Raw genomic sequence first — 22,842 nt, forward strand, 5'->3', positions numbered from 1 at the left:
AGGGGTGAAAGAATATGGCCTACAAGGTGAGAGAGGGATCTGGGATTGGGAGAGGAGAGGAGAGAGGGATGGACGGGAGGGGAGAGAGGAAAGCGGCATGGTTAAATTGCTCAACTCTGCACAAGACTGCCAGGGTTTTAAGGGACCCCTGCTGCTCCCGGCCAGGGCCGGGTGAACCTCTAATGTGGCAGCACGTTTTCCTGTGGAGTGGAAGGCCCATCACAAAGGATGACTAGACATCTTTCTGATGTTAATTGCTGTATTTTGGGTATAAACAGGTAGTGATGGGGTGACATCTTTCCTCAGTGTTACTGTGTGCAATAAATGTCAAACTAATGAAGCAATTCTATCCCAAAATAACAAGGCAACACATAACATTATTTAAATTCTCTTCCTACACAATTCAGTCAAGCCTGTCGTGTAATTTGATCCTCAACTGCCTCATAATTTCAGTAGCCCTGCCTACAGGTTTAGAAATGTTTGTCAGGAGGGGGTCCTTATGACTGAAAATGTTGACAGGGGGTCTCGGCACCCAATAGATTGAAGACCTCTGCTCTAGAGAGTGGCAATGTTAAGACTATGGATGAACTTAAAACTATGCTAGAGGAATATCACAAAGAGGCCGATCGGGAAGTTAAGCTAATGGGAAATATACAATAGCAAGAACATATGGGGAAGGGGAACGCCCCGGTGCTGCCTTGGAAGCAACAATTAGAGGGAGGTGGGATAGTGCGAGCCCCATAGAGATCAGCCTACAATCAGGCGAGAAGACCAGTGATCTAAATACAATAGCTGAGTAATTCAGGGATTATTATTCTGCATTATATCGCTCCAAGTCCCACGGCGTGGATACGAACATTTGGCCCTAGCTGGACTACATGAAACTGCCCTGGCAGTTAGACAATCACAGAGAGTACCTGATGAGGCCTCTGGAGGCCTGGGAAATCCATGATGCTCTTACAACAATGCAGTCCAATGGCACGCCGGGCCAGGATGGGCTTACGGTGGCCTTCAACAAGGTGTTTCGGGAACAACTTACTCCTCATTTGATTTCCTTATTTGAGGAAATGGGCGAATGCGGTTCCATGCTGCCCATGATGCGGGAAGTCCTACTGGTCACCAACCTAAGCTGGGTAAATCGATGCTTGATTGTGCTTCTTATCTTCCCCTTTCCCTTCTAAATGTGAACACTAACATTTTTGCTAAGATTCTTGAGAATCGTTTGCCCCCCCTCATTCCACCATTAGTTTGCCCAGAACAGGCAGGTTTCATCCCTGGGCGCACTTTAACACATAATCTTCGTACAGTGTTTGCCTCTATTCAACACACTAAGCCTGATATTAAAGCAGCCGTGATCTTTCTAGACGCAGAAAAAGCTTTTGACTCTGTGGAATGGGTCTTTATGTGGTTGGTGCTGGAACGCATGGGGCTAGGGAGCCTTTTTATTCACCTTGTCCTGTATGCTGCTCAGTTGGCCTGAGTGGAATGGGCAATATTGTCACTGCCCCACTGAACATCTCCAGGGGTACCCGTCAATGATTTCCGTTATCCCCAATCCTCTATATGCTGGTCGCGGAGCCTTTGGCTTGCGCCATACAGGAGCATCACAGCCATAGAGGGATTTGGTTCCCTGATTATAACTTGATAATTTAATTTTATGCCGATGATACGCTCCTGTATAGTCAAGATCCGAAAGTCAATCTCTCCCCAGTGCTACGAGAGGTAGTAACATTTGGGGAATTTTCTGAACTCAAAATTAACTGGCCAAAATCTACTATATTCCCTCTTACTCCAGCAATGCTTCTTGTGGAAATAGATTACCGCTTGGTACGCTGACTCGGTGCCCTACTTGGGGATCCAAGTGCACACAAATTCGGAAATAGTTTTCAAGGGAAACTATGGTAGAGCAACAGCAAATCTCAAAGATGATGTAAATAGATAGGTCCTAGGTAGGATATCACTCATGAAGATGGCAGTGCTCCCCAGAGTAATCTTTTTATTTTTAAACATCCCATTCGTCCTCCCAGCTGATCATTTCAGCACCTTAAGTCTCTACAGGTTAAATTAGCTTGGGCCGAGAAGCAAGCCAGAGCCCAGTGGGACATCCTCACTCTACCTTATTTGATCGGGGGACTGGGAGCCCCGGATCTAGACTTCTACTACTGAGCAGCTCAATGTTTGTACGCTTAATATTGGCTTCTCCAACTCGCCCCCCATCTACACATAGAGAAGGTGGCAATGGCACCAGCTCACTTGACTACTGCGTTGTTCCGTGCACCGACACAACGCTCTGGAACTTTGGATTCCTTAAATGCGCCAACACACGCCTGCCGTAATCTCGTCAATCGTCAGATGCTCTCTATCCTTTACTCCCCTCTCACTCCCATTGAATGGTGCGCTTGGTTTTCAACTATTACAGAACCATATATAATGCGAGCCATGCATCACCTAGATATATCAGTATTTGGGGTCTTTTTCGCAGACGGGAAGGGGCGAGATTGGGAAGAGTTGGCTGCAAATAAACCAGATGTTTCCCCCTAATGATTTTCCATTACTACAGAGCCCATAGTGCACTTCTGGAACTGTTAGGGGATGAACTGCTAGAACCACCGGAGGTAGTCCCCCTCACCAAAATGCTACGCTCTGGCTCCCCATGCAGGCTAGTACCGCACATATACAACAAAACACAGGAACTACGCCGGGAGCAGTATGTTAAGCCTAGGTTTGAGTGGCAGCTGGACTTGGAGGTCCAATTAGACGATGATGCGTGGAAATACTGCTGTGAGGCTAAGCAACACATTTCCATGAATGGTAGGCACCGTCTTACCCAATTCAAATTCCTTGACAGAATATATAATTCCCAGACAGGTTACATAGGTTTGCCCTACGTGAAACTGATAAATGTGAAAAATACGGGGAAGAGACGTCTGGCTTCTTACACTTAGCATGGTTATGCCCCTTAATTGCTATCATTTGGGTCCAAATGTTTTCCAAGTTAGGGGAGAACACGTGCGAACCCACTAAACAAGATCCCCTGCTAGCTTTACTGGGATTTTCCAAACGGGACGGAAAGATATAAGGCGCCTAATTGACATGGTCTCCTGATAGCTAAAAGGAATCCTTTGCATTGGGATATTTAATTTTCCTCATCTGCAACACGCTCTTACCGCATCTTGATTATTGTGCCTTTAGGGTGTTTACGCTTTAACTATATTCCTTATTCCCTCCATCACATTATTATTCTTTTCTACGTGTTATTGAAGTAACCTTTGTTTAGAGTGCGAATATTGTAACTAATAGTAGTGTAAACATTCAAATTGTAAAGATATCTTTTACGATTTTTCTAGAATGTCAACTACTACAATGAATTTACCAGCACCACAGGCGTTTTTGATCAAGGACGGGGAAGTGTCTAGTCAGAGATGGGAGGAATTGAGGGATTATTTGATAAACTACTTAGATACCTTTGAAAGTAAGGAACTGACTCCAGAAAGGAAAAAAAAATACTTTTACATTGCCTTGGTCCTGGTGGGTTGAGAGTGTACAACAGAATTGAGAAAAAAAATGTTAGTGGAGGTGAAGTCAATGTTTTTTCGCAAGCTATTAATGACCTCAATGCATATTTCGCACCAACTGTCTGTAAGGTCGTACACAGGTTCAATTTTTATCATAGGAAGCAAGAGTCCAATGAAAAAATTGAGGACTACATTGCTTCTCTAAGGAGACTTGCCTTATCCTTCAATTTTGGAACCATCGACGAAGAATTAATACGTGATCAACTAGTTATGCACTGCAATAATCACAATTTGCAGGATAAATTATGGGTTAACGGGGATGCTAGCCTAAGAGAAATTTCTGCGATAATCAGCAAAGCCGAATTGACCTCTAGATGTGCCAAAACTGTTGTCAGTAAAGCCAAAGGTGATCATAGTGACGAGATAATTAAAATCGTTAGAGCTCCTGTTCAGCTTAATACAGAGAAGAACAAATTCAAACCTAATCTTAAAGTGAAGAGTAAAACAAGAGATATCAGCAATGTTAAGACTTTTGATGTTAAGGGGGCTTGTTTTCGTTGTGGTAGTTTATCACATCTTGCAAACGACAAAAAATGCCCTGCCTTATGCCAAAGATGCGCTTTTTGCAAAATGTTGGGGCATTTTGCCAGAGCTTGTAAAAATAATAAGAGCGTGAAATGTGTTGTAGATGAATGTGACGATGACAATGATAGTAACGAGATTGATTTAAGCGACAATATTGTCTGCTGTGTGAGTGATGAAGAATCTTCTGGTCCAAAGAAGATTAGGAAAAAAACGGTTTGTGACATCGTTGCTGATGGTATCGTGGTGAAATTAACTGCTGATTCGGGTTCCCCATACACAATCATAAACAAATTGAGGTGGGATGAACTGTTTAGTTTAAAATTCGGTCGATAATTAAACACTCCTAACATACACCCTGTGGGTTATACAGGCAAACCCATTGGTTTGATTGGTTTTCGCAGTATGGTCTTTGAATTTAAGGGGAGATCTGCAACATGTAAACTTTAGGTCTCCAAAGCAGGACCCTGTGTTCTAGGATGGTGGGACCAAGGTGATTTAGGTATACTTCTCGATCCTAATAGCCCTGACCCAGTTCTATGCATTAACCAAGGTTGTTTCCAAGATGAAATTTGTAATGGTGTTTATGAGAGATTTCCTAGGGTGTTCTCTGGTAAGGTGGTAGTCCTTAACGGCTTCTCCCATAAAATTATTCTTAAGGATGGTGCTGTACCCCGCATCCATAAAGTTAGAATCATTCCCGTTGGTGTGAAGGACGAAGTACAACTTGAGATACAAAAACTTGTGGACAGGGATATAATTGAATGTGTTGAATCCTCTGATTGGGTTGCTCCCTTGGTGGTCGCTAGGAAGACCAATGGCAAAATTCGTTTATGTGTGGACCTTAGGGAGCTTAACAAATGTATATTTATTGACGTTTTTCCCCTACCCAAAATTGCAGAGTTAGTATGCCACACCAAGGATATGGAATGGTTTTCCACTATAGACTTAACCTCGGCCTATCACCAAGTTCCCCTCCATCCTGATAGCAAGCACTTAACGGCCTTTGTCACTCCTTTCGGGTTATTTCAGTTTAAAAGAGTACCGTTTGGTTTGGCATCGGCAGCTGCCATGTTCCAACGCATCATGTTCACTTTATTCAAGGGGCTTAAATGCGTAATTTTTTTCCAAGATGATATTCTTATCATGGGTAGGCACAAAGAGGAGCATGACTGGTTGTGGGCAGTATTGAGGGTGAGAGTTGACCAGCGGCTGTGCCCGCTATTCCTCTGGCATTGGGGTTATGTCTGTGAATAAAGGATTTTCCTACTACTGAAGACTATGAGCATTCATCTTAACAGGCTTCAGTGTGCGTATGAGTGACATTCCATTGCCAAATGAATGACTATCTATTAATACACACAAGCAGCTTAAATGACCCCAGTTGAGCAACCTGAAGCTCTGGAAAAGCCCTATTTAGTAGCTAAATGGCACACTCTGAAATCCCGGTTTCTCAACTTAAACAAACTGTGTTATCCTAAGCAAATATTGTCCCTCATTTTTCTTCATGTTCACATATTCAAGCACCTTCAAACATGTGAGTTCATGGCATGCACTGTACAAAGACATTATTGTGTGTTATTTAATGGAATATCATTTTGCTCCATTTGTAATAAACTTCTAAGCCACTTACAGAGTGTGATCGAGAAATCTCCTCTCCAAGTATTAGATTTTTGTGACTGCTAGAGGACAAGTTTGACAAAGGATCCTAGTACTGTAGCAGCCATCTAAAGGGAAGAAAATAGGTTACTCGTGTACACATAGGCCAAAGGAGTCTGAAATGTTTATGACTTCCTGCAGTCAGCGTCCGTCCGATAGCAATAAAGTCAGAAGGGATAATCTGTGCCAATATCCCAGCTACCACCAAATGTGTCATGACAAGGGGTCAGTTATCAGTGACAATTTCTCTTTTTCTCGACCTAGGAGGCTCTGACAGTGTACCCAACAGCTGCAGACTTGCAGCTGACACTGAGAATCCCACCATCGTGCTAAGAAAGCCTCAAGCAATTCTGATGGGCAGAGAGGAGCTGTTAATGTTTGACAATGTATTTCAATGGGATGATGTGGGAACCAGCATTAAAATGCCTTTGTGTCACTTGTGATGCATGGCACTTGGCAGGCTTGATACGCCTTAATTATTACAACCCACATCACACACATTACTCTGCATGTATGTAAGCAATATTTATTATATGCATAGGAGTCTCTTTCGCATTTTGAGGTTTCCTCCCACATGCAGAGTCATAACCCGCATCAGGGGGCTACATTCCACACATGATGTCCAGGTCTCCTCAGTCGGGCGGAGATCTCCGCCAACCACTGCAAACAGGAAATTACATACCGAAAGAGGATGTCAGACATTGTGAAAGTCATTCATGAAAATGTCTCAGCACCAAACCACCTTCCTTCGCCACCTTGCTGCTCCTTTCTTTTATCTAGCCGTCAACATAGTGAAGGAACAAGATGAAAGGGTCCCTCGTTCATGAAGAATTGGAGATCATTTGTGAGGGGGGTCCCTCAAAGGTACCATCAGCTTTATTGGACTCCCGAGTCCCACCTGAGCTATACAGCATGGGCCCAAATATGGAGAGACATTGCCACATGCTGCCCTGCAGTGGGTGTCCACACCTGGCTGGGGAAGGTGTGCATCGGTGTGCCTACCCATGATGCAGCTGATGCAATATACCGGGGCCCAAAACATAAGGGGGCCCATCGAGCCATGCACAGCTGCAGTTGGTTAAGAAGTTACCCGCTCATAATGCATTGCAAGGAGCCTGGCTGGGGCTTCGTGTGTTTTGCTTTCCACCAGGAGGGTAAGGTGGAGGTCTTGCGGTCAGGTATAGTTATTCACTATGAGCCAATCTGCTTTGCTGTTGGATGATGGCAGAAGCAGTCATCCAATAACAAATCAGCTCAGCTCAAACTTGCCTGAAGGCAGCTGGGGATCCGGAGGCAGTGAGGATCCTAGTGGCTTTGATAAGAGAGAAGTGCTCCAGCAAGGTAAATGGGACCCTGTGAGAGGGTTTTTTGTTTTCCACAATGTGTTTTTTTCAAATTATTTTCTCAATCAGTGGGTACCGTTTGCAAGGACTGCAAAAAAGAAAAGAAAAAAAATTAAGAATGCAGTAACAACATATAGACGAAATAACAGTAAAATAATAGCAAAAAACAGTAAAAATATTGAAAGTCCAATCTGTGGGAATTACTTAAAAGGGTGTATCATTTTTCAGGTTTCTCTATTGTAAGCACATGGTCATGAATATGTCCGCGTTTACTGAGTAGTGCAGCATTTAGGGATGCGTTCTAGGGTCCAGCAGGATGAGAAATGTTCTTGGAAGCTTGCACATCCACCACTTGCCTGCAGGGCAAGATTGTCTATGAACTGCAGTCATAACCGTGGGCGGAGAACTCCCCACTGCCTGCGGAGTAGGCAAAACTCTGCAGCGCAGCGGAGTTGGCCCACCGTCCGCCTCTATCCCCGATTAAACATGAATTAAAAGCACATTAAGGAGTAAATAAAAAAGACATACCTTAACTGCGGCGTCCCCGGGCTGCCGTCCTCCTCTTTCTTGCATCTCAGGGTAATCGCGCATGTGTGGATGCCCGCGCATGCGCATTCCTTGCGAGTAATGCGCCAATGCTCAGATCACCCTGAGATGCGAGGAAGAGGAGGACGGCAGCCCGGGGACGCTGCAGTGAAGGTAAGTCTTTTTTATTTACTCCTTATTGTATTTTTAATACATTTTTAATATGTGAGGTGGAGGCTGGGGACGGAGCGGAGAGGAGTTCCACGGAGTTGGGCCCCAATTCCGCGGACCTCCGCGTAGTGCTGCTCCACCAGCTCCTCCCAGGATTAATAAATATAAGGAGCAACTGAATGGATTTCACAAAGTTTCCTAGAGAGATTCCTCTTTGAGTCCAGTCACCCCAAAAGTCTGACTGAATGTGGCAGGAAATAACATACACTGTACTCAGGTGAGCCCACTGTTTGATAGTGGAAATTCTGTTAGTGAGGAACCATAAGCCAGTGGCCATTGAACAAAGGTTTAGCATGGCTTCAGTTGAAATACTATCCTTCTTCTGTTGGTGCTCTTCCACTAACCCTGCAGACAACCAGCAAATGCACAGCAGGTACACCACGAGTAAGTTCTAAACACCATCCCTTGGCCAATCTCCTGGCCAACAATACTGTTGACCGGATGTACGTCGTTACAACGCATGCTTTTACAACGCATGCCTTTACGACGCAAGTTTTACAACGCAAGTCGTTACAACGACTTGCGTTGGGGGGCGCTGGATAGTGAATAGTTTAATTTACTATTCCAACTCCAGTCCCCGTGGATAGTAGGGAAGGTGTTGGATAGTAAATTAAAACTATTCCCTATCCTAGAGCGCCCTCCAGCGCAAGTCGTGGTAAAAGTTGCGTTGTAATGGTTGCGTCGTAAAGGTACTTCGTTGTAAAAGTTGCGTTGTAAACGCTGTTCCCCCTGTTGACCAGCCTCTGCTTCCTTATAGAGGTTCACTGCAATACACAGGCCCAGGAGTCGTTCTTAGACCTCTTAGCATTTTATACTGTCTGTAAAGGACCTGTACAAATTTACAGCTATAAATGCAGAAACAATGCATAAACTTATTTTCTGCAAGGCATTTTCCATTTAGAGAGGCTGTACTAGAAGATGGAAAACAGATACGTTTTTATTATTCAAGCTGGGCAAAAGTTATTTCAAAAGTAGTAGACAGCATCGAAGAACTGCACCAATGTGGCCAAAGTGAGCTGGATTTTATGACCCTGAGTAGCAATTGTAGAAAAACATAGATGCTGACAGGTAATGGCAGACGGGTCTTCTTTACCAAGAGATGCAGCAAAGAATAGCATCTTTAATTTCAATAAAAGGCCAGAACCCTCTGACATCTTCCTTCTTTTTTAGCTGGACACATTTCATATAACTTTTAAACATGTTTCCTACATTTTTCAAATTCAACAATTAACCATAAAACTAAGGGGGTCATTAGGATGGCGGATTTCCCGCATACTCTGGGCCGGCGGAAGCCACCGCCGGCCCGGAGGATGCGGGAAATCCGCCGAGGAGGCCTGAAAGACCCACCGCCAAATCAGGATGGCTGGTGGGTCTCCCAATCCGTCCGCCGCTTTTCCGCCGCGGTCGGAAGGCGACCACGGCGGAAAAGCAATAACATGGCTGGCGGTGTCTATCAGACACCGCCAGCCATATTAGGATGCAGGGTGAGTCATGCTTTTCCGCGGCGGCTTTACCGCTGTGGAAAAGCATACGGACAGTCACTTTGGGGGCCCGTTGCGGGCCCCCTGGGTGAAGGTTGCGTGGGGGGTGCACATGGGGGGTACCTATGGTACCCCCCTGCCCTTGCGTGCACGAAGCGGCAGGCACCGCGTGGTGCCTGCCGCTTTGTGCATGCAAATGCACACCTTTCGTTTTTTGCATTGCGGCGGATGCTGCTTCAAGCAGCATCCGCCGCAATGTAAAACATACAGGATGTGACCGCCAGGGTGGCGGTCACATCCTAATTGCTATGGAGGGACCGCCGCTGCCCATGCGGACGGTCCCTCCAACTCAGGGGTGGCGGACGGACGCAAGTCCGTCCGCCATCCTAATTGGCCCCCAAGTCTGTATTCCTCTTCCTTGAATGAATCGTCCTGCAACACTTCAAGAAGCATCTCCATCATTAACCCCTTAAGTGCTGCCGTCGGCCGTTGCAAGCACTACCTTCGTAGTGCTGCGCACGTCCAACGGCCGACGCGGACCTGCCAGTTTTGCGGAAGTGCCGCACTGCCACAAAATCGCGGCCGCGGCAAACGGGTTCATGACTCAATCCTCTACATCCGCTTCCTCTATTGTTGACCACGTCCTACAAGATAATACATTCATATCTAAACAGGGTTGGGTACAGGGTGGGAATATTATCAGCCTCCGTATCGTTAATAAAATCCAGATTTTCTGACCATCAAGGCTGGGGAAAATCTACATTTTATGTCAAGACTGGAGGCTAACAATATTGCAAGTTCATAGTTTTATAATAAGCAACAAGCTGCATTCCCAACAGGCTTGAAGTAAAATCTGCGAAAAACTGCATCATTGGAACAATCTGCAGACCTTAATAGGTCTTGTAATAATGTGCCTCCCCGTATAAAAGCTTGTGAAGCAGATGCAACCCTTACTGAATGCGGTCCAAACAGACTCACATTCACACCTGAATTACGCATCACCTCCTTTACCCACTGTGCAAGAGTTGGAGATGACACACCTTTATGAGGATACCTAAAAGAAACCAACAATTATTTCACATTCACAATCTAATTTGCAAAGTCCTTCTCTCATACTCCATCATACCACATACCACACACAATTTTTCATGGCCATCAAAATAAGAATAAAAAAAGTCTGCAAATTTGTCTTTGTTCTTTTATTTAAATAAATACACACACTTCTTCCGGTGACAAAGACCCTGTTTGAAGCCTCTAAAGCTCTAACATCTGATATTCTTCTAAAAGATACTACACATAGCAGAAAGATTAATTTCTGTGATAATAACTTTAAATCTAATAAATCATTTGTATCCAAACTATCCAAGTAGTTCAACACTTCCCAAACTGAATTATATCTTGAAACAAGCAGTTTTGAAATCATTATACTCCTCTTAAGTCTCTTCACCAGAATATCCTGACCGATGTAATACCATTTATTAGAACATGATCAGCGGCAATCGCTGATTAATGAACATTAAATGTTCTATAAGACAATCCCTTTGGAAACATCTAAGATAAATAATTCACTAACTTCACAATCCACTGAAATGGGATCAAAACCCCTCTCCATACACCAGCGAATTCATTTTTGGCAAAACAATCCATAATTCTTTCATGCACCTGGTGCCCAGGAGTCCTTGATAAAATTTGATGCCGCTTGTGATAGTCCAGACACCTCCCAAACACACCTGAACGTTTCCATGCCATCATCTTCAACTGACCCCCTATAACCAATCTGTGCAGCTCACCTGCTGGTCCCACCAAAGTCTTTTGAAACACTGGCAACAGAATTGGATACTCCACTAACATTTCTCGAGTATTGATACCAAAGCTGAGATTTCCAAACAGGTGTTATTACCACCACCATCTCCATTCACTTGCGAACAATGTGAAAATGGAGGGAAATCATAACCCTTCAGATGCCTCCAATATTGCCTGAATACATCTTTGCCCGCTAACTCTGGATCCGGACGCCAACTGTAAAACATTTTCAACTGAGTATTCAATCTGTCTGCAAACAAATCCACCTGAAAAGGATGTCAAAGTTACATCAATCTCATGAAAACTGCTCTGTGCAGAGTCCAATTGCTCGAGTCCCTGTAATTCCTTAAAAACTAATCTGCCTCCACATTGGTCAAACCTCGAATGTGTTACGCTTGCACTACAATGTTCTGTCTCAAACAATACTCCTGAAAGACCTTGGCCAAGTCTGCCAGGTATCTTGACTTTGGTGCCCCAACTTGTTCACGTATCTTACAGCAGGCACATTTTCCATCTGCAAGGCAATCATAAACTTTGCCCTGTTCTTTGTGATGCTCTTTATTGCAAAAGATCTCATCAGAAGCTCCAAACAATTTATGTGTAAAACACTTTCCACCTCTGACCATATACCTCCTGTAGAAATTGTACCACAAGTTGCTCCCCATCCTGTCAGTCTTGTATCTGATTCTATAGTCATGTCTGGCTACTCCCCAAAATGGCTCTCCCATTCTAGGCCTCCATATTCCTTAACCACTGACCAAGTTCCTCCTTGGCCTCCTCTGAAAGCACAATTTCCTCCTAATATCTTAACCCTTGCCTCAGATGTATGACCTTCAATCTCTGAAGAGCATGATAATTTAGAGGTACCAGAAAAATAGCTTGAATTGTAGCGGCCATCAAGCCTACCACTCTCGCCAGCATTCTCAGCAAGATCCTCTCCATACTCAAAATGTAGGAGAGTATGATCTGCTTACTATGGTTACCCCCACTTTTTGCTGTGTTTCACTGATTTATCGACTTTAGTATGGCTGGGGCCCTGCTAACTAGGACCCCAGCCTAGCTGCTTCCTCTCTAAACTGATTGCATGTACATTAGGTACACTCCAGATTGGGTACTGGGTTACCCTTGTGAGTCCCTAGTATATGGTACCTTAGGTACCAAGGGCATAGGTACCCCAGAGGCCTACCAGGGGCTGAACAATGTATTATGCCACCCCTGGGAATCCTTCCAAAATGGCACCACAGGTCTGCTACTGCAGCCTGGGCAAGGTGGTGAAAGTACCCCTTACTAAGATATAGTATACCTATATCCACCTATGTATACTGACACATATAAACCTATAAGTCACTCCTACGGCAGGCCTTGACAATCCTGAAGGCAGAGTGCTTGGTTTTGTGTGAGAGGGTGCCCAAGCATGAGCTGCGCCCCTCTGCAGCTTTCAAAATCCCTTCCTTATAGCTGTTCTGTGATACAGCCATACAATATACTCTTAAGTGCATTATAATCTCGCGGTACATGCAAACTTTGGAATGGCTACATCAAAACATGTTGTGTTTGGTGTCAAACACTTTGGAATCTTACCCTCCGCCAGTCCTGGCAGCGGGGGTAGAATTCCACCCTTCTATAGGGAGAATACATGTAGACAATAACCTGACCGGTAATAGTTTAAAAGAGCCCCAGCATCACAAAATGGATGCTGCTGCCACAGGCACGAGTCTGACCTCCTGCTGCTGGATGAAACTCCAACAGGGGAGGTCTGGACAATAGGTTTCCTGTCCAGGGAGGTGTAACCAACTCCCCAGACAGGCTTTAGTGTATTGGGGCAGGGTGAGTGCATTCAGTGAATGATTTTCAGACAGTGCCTGGGGCACACAAGATGTCCCTGTGCATACCCAAGTTTACACCAGTTGCTGGGGCACTCAGCCCCAGCTCTGGCGCAGTACTGGACAAAGGGGAAGGGGTGTAACCACCCCCTCCCCAGGTCCTCCCATAGGTGGGACCTTAGAGTTAGTCCATCCCCTAAACTTAGTATAAGTATAAGAACCCAGTCCCTAGGGCTTTAGATTACCCTGGACGAAACTCTGCAACATATATCCTGGAACTTCAACATTCAATTTCAACTAAAAGATGTAAGGAAATCCCTTGGGGTCAAGGAGTGACTCCCCTGTTCAAACAGGCACCAAAGAAGCATCTTGCCAGTCTGCATTTTCAAGGCAATTGGGGTGGGGTCGCACACTGCTCACACACCAGCGGGATCGCCCCTAAGGACTGTGGTCTTCGCCATCCCTGGACACGTGTTTCGGGGGATGGCGAAGTCCGCGAAGAAAGCAGAGAATCGAAAGAAGATGCATCGCAGAACACTAACTACATATACTACATTTACCACAGTCCTTAGGGGCGATCCCGCTGGTGTGTGAGCAGTGTGCGACCCCACCCCAATTGTAATGTTTAAAGCTCCCTCGAGCAGCTGGCTGACGAGCCCGGGACCCCGCACCTGCGCGCCTGGAGTGGTACTAAACCTGGTGATATTTCCAGGGATGGCGAAGACAGCGAAGATAGCAGAAGATCGAAAGATGATGCATCGCGAACACTTTACTACATTGACCAGAGTCCTTAGGGGTGACACCGCCGGTGTGTGAGTAGTGTGCGACCCCACCCCCATTTGCATTTTCAAGGCTCCTGCCGAATCCCAAAGAATGTGAGACACAGGACATGGACTTTCAGACATCTCCGAGGCAAACACGAGACCTCAGCAAAGCTAAGACATGTAGCCCTCACGAGAGACGTGGGACCGGAACTCCTGGACACCGTGCACATTTGCAAGTGCATCTACTTCCCGAGCTTTCCCGAAGTTGTGCATTGAGCTACTTGTAGTCCAAGTCCTGAGCATTATTTGCACTGAAGATTGTGGGCCTGCACTCCACAAGTGTTCCGTGGGCCCGCTTCTAGCATTTCTGCTCGAGGCCCCTTCGCGATCCATGGTATGTCAACTGGTGTGTCCCCACAAAGTCAACTCTTTTGTTTCTTGGGCTTTCCCGGTTGCTTCAAATGTGCCCTGACTTCTCTCCAAAGGGTGAGTCCCTTAGACCTTGCTGGTGTGCTCCAAAGCCAATCTTTGCATTCTACATGTGTTGCTTTTGCCAAGGCTTGTTGGGTCCAATCTGGATACCGACACTGCAGCACTTGACATCCAACATGGGGCAGCTCAAATCCAGCCCCTGATTGTCATCGACACCTCCTGGTCCTCGTGGCTGAAGAGTCAAGCTTCACCTCCTGCACCTGAAATCACCGGACATCAGTGGCCATCTTCTTACTGCCTCCCTGTTCACTGTCAAGTGACCCAGACTCTGTCCCCTCTGCTTTCAGGTTCTTCAGATCTTCGATCCACCCTTGGATCAATCCGGACACGTTTCATCTGGTCGCCTACAGCACTTCTTTGCAGCTCTCCATAGGAAACGACGATGAAATCCGACATGAAAAGACACCTATGCACCCGGCTTCCCTGGGTGAGGTAACACGAGTACTTTGGTGCTTCCGTGGGTCTTGACTCTCGAACTATCCAGTACTGAAGGGGTTTGCTCCTAGTCCACTCCTAAGTGTCCTTAATCTATAAATCTGTAACTGTAACTTCCTCCATAGAAGTCAATGGTGATTTGCAGCTGTGTTTAGGCATTGCACGTGTCCCCGGTGGGTCTCCTGCGTCCCTACCTTGGGTGGTTCCTGGTTTCCCCAGCGGTTTTACTGGCCCTAGGCTTTGTCTCTATGTTCACAGTGGTACTTATACCACTTTCTTAGTATAGGGTTTGTGAGGCCCCTAGGGCAAAACATATACTGTGCTAATTTACTGTGTGCTACTTAAGTTTACTTTGTGTACTTTTGCCTCTAGCCTCATAAAGACACTAGAGTGATGTGCTTAGAATAAATACATATATATTTTATATATACCTGGTGTGGTTCTCCTTTCATTTGGTCATTCATGAGATTATAGACTGGTAAAACAAGCTGCTTTACATTCCTTCAAGACTTAGCCTGAAGGCTGATCTCCACAGCTACCACTAGGATAGCTTTCTATATAGGTTGTCTTTAAACCTACCATCAATAAGGGTCATTTGGACTGGTGCAAGGTACCCATTAGAATAGTGGACAGCATATGCCAGGCCAACTTCTCACACAAAATATTTCTCATCTCCTTCCTTATGCGTTTTAACTTCTCCGTCTGTAGTTTTAGTTGTCCCTTAACTCTATATAAGAAATCCTAAAAACCTAATCACCTGACTCGGAAATAGACATGATTTCTGTCTATTCACCACAAACCCTAGATCCTCCAGCAAAGAAATTGTCATAAAAGTATGTTCCACTAATATTGACCTCTCCCGATCCATTAACAGAATGTCATCTAGATATATAATTAGACGCACACCTCATTCTCTCAGATATGCAGCCACTGGTCGAAAAACTCTGGTGAAACACCAAGGGGCCAAGGATAGACCGAAAAGGCAGGCACACAATTTCCACATTCTTCCATCCCACTTGAACTGAGGATATTACTGATGGGCTTTCTAAATTGGAATCACCAGGTATGCATCCTTTAAATCTAATCTTGTTAGCCAATCCCCTGTTTACAGAACATGCTTGAGTAAATGCATACTTTCCATCTTGAATTAGTGATATTCCACCCTGTCATTCAAACTCTTCAGGTTTATCACCATCTCATCCCTTTGTCGATTTTCTGGTCTAGAAATATATCGCTTACAAAACATTTTTGAGCACCCCTCACCTCTAGAACAGCTCCTTTTTCTACTAAATCTCGCACCTCCTTGTTCATCAAATCTGTACTTTCTAAACTGAGCCTTATCATTTCGGGAATATGAACCTGGACCGGTTCCTCCACAAAACCTATATGATATCCTTTCACTATTTCCAACACCCAAGGATCTCTTGTTATCCGTGACTAATTGCTGAAAAGTTGAGCTAGTATGCTGCTCAGTTCTTTTGGTGTAACAAAATGGTCTAAACTTACCCAAGCCACAAGTGAGATGTTCTTGGTGCATTCCTCTTCCTCTAGCCCTTTGTTTTTTAGGGTAAAACCATTCTGACTGATAAGAGTTTTGATACACTCTTGGTCTAAATCCTCTAATAAGTGAAGTCCTCTTAATGCCTTGTCCTCGGTTAGGGAACCGACGTCTCGTTCATCCGGCCCATCTTAAAGCACGCCTGTCAAACACTTTTTAAATCTCTCTTTGAAATTTCTATTGTGCATAGAAAGCACCCACATACTTTGACATCTCCTTAATAAATGTGTCCCCAAACAATAAACCATTTGCAGCTAGCTCTTCCTAATTTTTGGCTAGTTCAACCAACTTTGTGTCAATCTTTAGTAGGATTATTTTCCTACGCGCTACGGATATGGCAGTATTTGCATTTCCCAAGAGACATATTGTTCTCTATATCCACTCTCTTAATTCTTCCATGTTAACACAATGCTTTTTCACATAAACCTCTTCTGCCATATCGAATATCTTAGTTAATGGACCTGTAAAATCCAGCAAAATGTTGTGGCACATCCGTAGGCCTTATCTAATCTCTTCATGGGATCTCGTCCTCCCTTGCCAAGCAACGCCAAAGTCTTGATGTCCAAATCAGGAGTCTGCATAACTTTGTTAGCTATAGTAGCCCTCGGGTATTCTGATCTTAGATGTAATCTAACGTTTTTAGGGACCGATTTCTTTGCAACATGGGCTGCAGGTGTCCATTCTGGTGAAAGTGGATGTTTTATCAATATGGGGTCCCAAAAAAAGTGGTCACTTAAAGCAGCTTTCTCCTCATCTAAACTTCTCTCCAAATGGCCTGTTGTGTGCACCACATCCCTATCTTCTTTATCTGTTTCAAAATCTGATGAACAGCTTAATTCAACCCCTGCACTTCCAGAGGAGTCATCACATTGCACAATCGAATCTTTGTGAGCTTTTAAATCTTTTTTATTCTTTCTTGGATCCTTACGCTGTCTCCGTGCGTGTCCACGACACCACCATGATTTGTGTGAACACAAAATCCACTGTTAGACTCACTAAACATCCCTCTCTTAGACTGAGTCACATTAGAATCCAAATGTTTCAGTTTCCTGCTCACTTTTCCTCCTGTCCTATTCTGGGAACCTTACCCTGTTGACCAAAACCTTTTTTCTTCAGACATAATTCTCTTTTCGTGTATCAAAGTCTTCAACTTCTGCAATATACCACTTAACTTATCTTCTAAGGGCACATCCTTTCTCCCTAGACCACTGTCATCTGCTGTTTCCTTAAGTTGATATTTAAATGATCACAAATCTAACATCTAACACCTAACCCTAACCTCTTGTTTGTTTCCAATTATTTCCTAATGTTAAATGAACTTCTAAATCCTACAGTTGTAGATCTGTAACCATGTGAATAACTGTCAAAAGCTCACTAAAATGTCTATTTCCCAGCAGGCAAATATCTCAGTCTGTCAAACCATCTTTCTTCATGAATACAATAAAGAAATCCCAATCCTCTAAAATGGCCACCCGCTCTCGACGTAATATGTGAAGGGAGCATGCCGTATTCAGTCCTTTATCACTTTCCCAGCCGTATTCAGTACTTTTTCACTTTCCCTTTTTTTACAGCTGTCCCTACAAAATGGATACCTGCCCACCCGTCGGCATAATCTTTGCGTCGTGAAGCTGCCTGTGCCTCCTTGAGCTTCACAGAATTTCTTTAGCTCAAATCAGCTCCAGGCAGCCAACGTGCGTCCCAGCATGCACCAGGAATGCACTATCTTTCACATGCAACCTCAAAGACGTCATTCCGAGCTGTAATAGGACACTACGCGGCTGTGAAGAAGAAACATTCTCTACGCCTGAAGGCGCCTGGAGGTAATGAGTCTTCATGCCCAACTGACAAAATCACATAACGCCAACATTTCTAAATTCTTGAATACAAAAATCCTAAATGCAATAATCTTTTTTAATTAGCAATTCGAAAACCCAGGCATTTAAAAAGTATATACACGCATACCAGAAAAAATGGCTACCTGATGAAAGAGTCTTACTTATCCTACTTCAGAATATAAATACTCTTAGAACATTGGAATGTTGGTAGCTCCATTGAAAACAATGGAGTGCACCGGGCTTATAATGGCTGGTATAGGCCCGGAGCTCCAACATTCCAATGTTTCTTTGTTCACAGCTCTGGCTGTGAACAAAGGCTTCAGGGAGCCTGGGGGGATTTCAATCCCCTCGCGCTCCCTGAAGGCTTTATTTTATTTGTTAGAACATTCTGCCCCCTAGTAGCAGAATGTTCTAATAGCCTTATAGTCCTTTGTAGCAGGGCTATACCGGCTTTTAAAGTCCCGCTGCCTTGTTAAAGTCCCTCGCCTTCGGCTCAGGCCATTAACGCTGCAGCGGGCCTTTAATAGCTGCTAAGGTGGGCTGTAAGTCTATAATAACCCTTAAACACACTCATGCTACACTCTAAAATGCATACTGTATACATTCTTATCCCAAAACAGTACCAACAAAATATACACATCCGAAACCAGCATCAAGCATTGTACTTATCTGCTGAGCAGCAGCCAACAAAAAGAAGGAAGATGTCAGAGGGTTCTGGACTTTTATTAGGTTGGAATTTTTCTTGTTAAGTGTTCTAACCCCTAGATTCCTCAATGTCCCGTTTTGCGAGTCCTTAATAGCGATTATTAAGGAATCGCTATTAAAGACTCGCAAAACAGGATTCATGTAGAAATCGCAAAAAATAGCGATTTCTACATGTTCCTTATTTGCGATTAGCAAATTGCTAATCGCAAATAAGGAATAACTCCCCATTCATTCCTATGGGCCTAAAGGCCCATAGGAATGAATGGGGAGTTATTCCTTATTTGCGATTAGCAATTTGTTAATCGCAAATAAGGATGCGATTTCAAGGGTGCCAGGGGTGTCCAAAGGACACCCTGTAGCACCCCTGAAATGAAAATGTAGACTGATGTTGCGCACAGACATGTCCAAAGGACATGTGTGTGTGTAACATCTAACTTAGAAAATGCACTAAAGTGCATTTTTCTAAGTTTTCGCTATTTACCACGAAGTCAGACTTCGTGGTAAATAGCGGCCAAAAATAGCGAATTCGCAATTCAGAAATGGATCATGAATAGCATTTAAGGAATCTCTAATTGAGATTCCTTAAATGCGATCGTAATTTGAAAAATCGCAATTATTTGCGATTTTTCAAATTGCGAGTACATGACCCATTGATGAATCTCAAATGCCATTTTTGCGGACGCAAACGGCCGAATTTTGCGATTCGCACCGTTTGCGCTCGCAAAAATGCTTGATGAATCTATGTGTTAGTTCTTTAAAGAAGCTGCTGAGTGGTAGCAATTAAAGAAGATTCCAATAATGTTAGCCTCCGGTCTTGATATAAAATTACTAAAAATAAAAGTAACTTTATGTCTGTAGTTTATGTTAATGCAGACTCCATCTCCTAAACTGAAGGGGTGAAAACATGTAAGACCACACTTAATAATAACTTTACACTTGGAAACAGTGAATAGCCGAAAGTAGTAAGGGTACTACAAAGTGTAAGAGTAAATTTACATGTCAAGAATTACTCCATGCAAATTTACCTTTGCAAAGAGGTCCCAGAGCGTGTTATCTTCCCCGTGTCTGCAGTACTGACATTGACAGTGTTTGCTTACAGCTGCTGAGGGCTAAGAGGATCTCTAAGCATTGGCAGTTAAATAAAGTGCCTGCAGCCCCAGACCATTTACATTGCTAAATGAAGGCCTATTCTGTGTGTATCTAACATTTTCCATGCGCCTCTTTCTAAATGAACTAGGTTCATTTGCACTGTGTGACCATAATTCATGATTATGTTGCAGGATAGCACTGGGCACACTGCCATTTCCTGGCCCTTATGTATATGAATGCATTTGAGACATATCTCCAAGATGTAGGCCCCAGTGTTACATCAATTGCATCAAATCCCTTTTATTTGGTGTCCAGGAGGTGTATTCCGGGCCCTCGCTGTCACTACATCTTCCTTCCCTTTAATGTTTTTCTACGGATGCCTCATTATTATCCCCGAGAGCGTTACAGGCAACTGGCAGCTTGTTAAATCTTCGCTGTATCATTCGCTCAGCTGGGAAATTCAACCCGCATGAGTGTTTATATGACAGAAGCGTCACCTGTGACCCGCCAAGAGGAGGAATAATTGTATCAGGGCGACCTTGCAAGGATTAGGAAGAATCAATTATCAGAAAGTATGCATGACGCACGTACAAATATATCTACCTATATATATCTCCTTATGCACTCTTAGACAAGCTTCCCCACATCAAAGGCAAGCAGAGATATCTCGCTCAAGAACTGTTAAAATATTCATGCAAACCAGTTGTCAAACAAAATTTGGAATTCTGCACGCATTCGCCTAGTAAATATATATTAAATTGCTATTGCTGCAGTAATAATAAAAAAACACCACCGCAGGTTGCAAATGCCTCTTACACACGGAGTCTCATAATTAGAGAACATACGAAAGGCATACTTACATTCGCTATTCCGTCCCTTATGTCCGAGTAAAACGAGAAGGGCAACATTTGCGGGATGTGGCACCCAAAGCGGATGTCATGCACATCCTGGTGGCCATTTTGAAACGCTCCACACGCACAAAACGGGCACATAGAAATAAACACCATCTTGCACAGCCCAAAGATACTGGAATCTTCATAATGAGTGGGGACCAGCTATAATAACAAGCATTTGCAATGCAATGGTCTCGCCTTCCTGAAAGTTAGAGCTAATGGTAGTGTAAATGACAATGTCTTTTACTTACGTTTATGGAGTGGATGTATGTGTTGTGGAGTTGAATTATCTGCTTTGGATTGAAACTGTTAGTTGTGGAATTGTGTGGCGTGGAATAGTGTTGTGTGGAGTAGATTTGTGCTGTGGAATTATGTTGACAGTTATTATGTGATATTGAGTGTACTGGAATTATATAGAGTGGGATTGAGTGTAATGTATTATAAATATGCTGATTGGTATTTTGTTTAGTGGTGTGGTATTGTAATGGAGTTTAATTATAATGTGTGCTGTTGAATTGTATGGCATGATATCGAAATTTGTGGTGTGGATTGGATGCATTTGCTGTTGAATTGTGTTGATTCGAATTATGTGGTTTGTTGTATTGAATTATGTGGTGTGAAATGGAAATGCATGGAGTGTGGCATTGAACTGTGTGGCGTTGAGTGAAATTATGCAGATGGGAATTATGTGGCATGGAGTAGGATGTGGAAGAGAACCGTTAGAGAACTAGGGGCCAGATGTAGGTAATTCTATTTTACCGATTCATAAATACCGAATTTTACCGATTCGGTATTTATGAATCGGTAAAATAGAAGGGGGGAGATGTAGGAAGAATCGGTAATTGAATTACCGATTCTGTAACAATCGGTATTTACCGAATCGGTAAATACCGATTCGGTAATGCCCATTGATTCCTATGGGCATTGAAGCCCATAGGAATCAATGGGCATTACCGAATCGGTATTTACCGATTCGGTAAATACCGATTCCAGCAAGGGTGCAGGGGGTGTCACTTTGACACCCTCTAGCACCCCAAATATTGGCATGTGTGCCATGTGGCAGACAGACATGCCCTAAGGGCATGTCTGTCTGTCACACGGCATAGGTGTCCATGCACACATGTGCATGCACACCTGGATTCGGTATTTTACCACCCAATTGAATTGGGTGGTAAAATACCGAATCTGTAAGCCCTTAGGGACTCTGAAGAGTACCACCTACATCCCGAAATTACCGAATCGGTAAATTTACCAATTCGGTAAATTTACCGAATCGGTAAATGTAGCCCCCTACATACCAAAAACCCATTTACCGGTCGTTAACAGCCGAAATCGGCCGTTACCGATCGGTAAATGGCCACCTACATCTGGCCCTAGGGCACATACTGAAGCTGGTAAAGCAAATATAGTGAGACATGAGGAGGGCGCATTAGGTTGTTGAGGAAGAGTACAGGAAGGATGAGAGCACACACTGAGGCTGGTGGAGGAGTGCACTGGTGGGTAAGAGAAAGGCATAGAAGTCTGTGTGTGATTAGACAGTAGAAGCATCGAACACCTAGTGGATAAGTAAAAAAACTAAATGTTTTGCAAGACTGTTGGGCATACCACGCTGCTAACTCTCTACGGAGCGCTGCTGAATCACCACAGAAGGGAAGCAGATATTTGACATTTAGAATCCTCGAATACTGACTGGTGCGAGTTTTGTGAGGAGAATTGGAGAAAGGGCGCATCGATAGCCTACAGCCAGCCCGGCTGGGCAGGCTGTACAGAGCGTCCGGGGCTTGCTTGGTTAGCCACCGAGACACCTGTGGAGAAAATATTTGATTGCTGCCCAAGTCCTGAAGAGGCCTAAACAATATAGGCTGAAACGCGTCGACTGTAGTTTATGTTGGCATCACTAAAAGATAGAATTTAATCAAACAGTTGTTTAAGAGCCACAATCTGAGGGGGAAGTACAAAGGGCTATTTCTTCCCGGCTTCTTTTTTGTGTGAACGTTGTGATGAGCATGAAAAAGGAATAAGGTTGATAAATATGTGCAATACCTTTCCTTTGTTACAAATAAGTGGCCACTGAAAAAAAGTGTTTTCTGTATGTTGTACTTGTCTTTT

The sequence above is a fragment of the Lissotriton helveticus genome, chromosome 3_1 (assembly GCF_964261635.1).
Source record: "Lissotriton helveticus chromosome 3_1, aLisHel1.1, whole genome shotgun sequence".
NCBI lineage: Eukaryota > Metazoa > Chordata > Amphibia > Caudata > Salamandridae > Lissotriton > Lissotriton helveticus.